The sequence below is a fragment of the Centruroides sculpturatus genome, unplaced genomic scaffold, assembly GCF_000671375.1.
Source record: "Centruroides sculpturatus isolate CEXI.00-Female unplaced genomic scaffold, Cexi_2.0 scaffold1297, whole genome shotgun sequence".
NCBI lineage: Eukaryota > Metazoa > Arthropoda > Arachnida > Scorpiones > Buthidae > Centruroides > Centruroides sculpturatus.
The window spans coordinates 186,012-188,100 of NW_019385491.1; the positions used below are offsets into that span (position 1 = coordinate 186,012).

Genomic DNA, 2,089 nt, shown 5'->3' on the forward strand with positions numbered 1-2,089 from the left:
ACGCGAGCCGTTCACAGCCCGGCACACGTATTTGTAAAATCTAAGTGACTCGTACAACATGGAATTCATATAAAACGGAATTATCAATAGTGTTATAGGGGGGGTCGACTTGTAAATGAAAGTAGTAGGTTATAAATAAATAAAATTTTATATTTTTTTTTTAAGAATTTCTATTACGATTTACAAGGTATTTATTTTATAGTTTCATTTTTTATTTTATTTTAAGTTCTGAACGTTGAAAATAATAAATAATTTTATCTATTTTTATCCGAAAAATAATTTATGATGATAAAAAAAAACTCGTATCTATCAATATTTTGTAATAATGTAAACGTTGGAATTTATTTTTAATATGAATCTAATTATAACAAAGCCTCATAAGATTGATTAGGCATTTACATAAATAGATTAAATTAAAAAAAAAAAAAAACAACGTATCAAAATTGATCTTAGGGTATAATTTTGTTACGTATTATCTAAAATTTGTACTGATTATAGTAGAAAATTTTCAACTAATTTAGGCTCTAAATAAAATTTAATGGTTTATTCAGTAGGCTCATATGGAGAGAAATGGTTGCTCAGTTATTGATACAACAACCCTCCGGGAAGAGGATGCCATAAGAATAATAAATAATAATAATGTTCATATGAGAAATCAATCGTTTTATTAATATTGATATTGCATAAAGTGTATAATTATATTGCTAATATAATATAGACTATCTGTCATTTTTATCTATCATATGACATGCCAACATTTCTAACATATGTTTTAAAAATTAATTAGTTTTACAAGCAGAATATAAAAATACGATAACAAATATACTAAATATTACCGAGATATACTTATAATAAACTTTAAAAACGTTTAACATTAAAATGTTAATTAAATTTAATCAAAATTACATATTTTTATATGAAATAACAACGGTTAGTAAATCTATTATTATTATTATTATTATTATTTATACAGGATGTCCATAAAGTCTGTGTTCAATTTAAAAAAAATTATAATTTTATTAGTATTTGTGATAGAGAAATTATGTAAAATGTATAGGAAATAAGAAAATCTATATTTGTTTATTGCTTTATTGTATTTTATTAAGTTTTCACGTGTCTACTATCATTAGTAATACAAAGTATAATACTATTTTGTAGTTCTCTAAAAACATTTACTAATTGATTTACAGTAATGTCTGAAATCACATTAGTTATTTTAGCTTTAAGTCTTCTAACGATCGAAGTTTGATTGCATACACTATTGTTTCCACATGTCCCCATAAAAAAGTCTAATAAAGTCTGGTGAACGTATAGGCCAGGTAAATGGTCCATCTCTTCCAATTCATTACTAAATAATTTTACTTAAAACTAGGTACATTAAGCCTTCTAATACTTTTTACAGATTTTTTCTATCACAAATACTAATAAAGTTATAATTTTTTAAAATTGCACACGGACTTTACACCCTGTTTAATATAAAATTTATAGAATATTTTATATAAAAATAGTATTAATTACCTTAATTTAATTTTTCGAAGAGCTGATAAGCATTGTGAAAGGTTCTATACTTAACTAAAGTACAGTACATATACTGTACATGAGTATGCGCAGTACTTTTTCGATAACATAATCGTATAACTTAGCATGAAGTCCACGTAATTGAAATTATCAAAGTTGCTATCGTTACAATACAGTTAACAATAAGATAGCAATTTTAATTTTAGGAAAATTGTAAAGATAAGTAAGTCTATCAGTGAATTATCAATAAATATATTCCGAGAATAATAGTTTAATTAAAAAAAAAAAAATTTGAAGAGCAATATATATATTTGAGAATCAATAGCTGTAGTTTATGCAGCTTGACAGATGTACTGTATTTTCATTAAAATAAATTGAAAGTTTACACGAATGCAAAACTGTGCACTCCCTTTAAATTAATGATGTTGATACTATACAGTATTACTATATAGACTACAGTATATTGGACAGAAGTAATTAGATTGGTTTGCTGTTATATGATAGAATGGATTTATGGTTGTAATGAGGATCTTGATCTTGGGTTTCGCGACTATCACAGGATACATTAATA

The 2,089-nt window shown here is 24.5% G+C and overlaps 1 protein-coding gene across 1 annotated transcript in view; it reads right to left on the bottom strand.

The window, feature by feature from the left end:
* The window catches only part of LOC111639482 (ATP-dependent RNA helicase DEAH12, chloroplastic-like), a 22,861-nt gene extending 21,193 nt beyond the window's left edge, over positions 1-1,668 (bottom strand). The window contains exon 1 of the mRNA XM_023385373.1: positions 1,519-1,668. The gene's annotated coding sequence lies outside the window, so the exon portion shown is untranslated. The remainder of the gene's footprint in view (positions 1-1,518) is intronic.
* Positions 1,669-2,089: the final 421 nt, after the last annotated feature.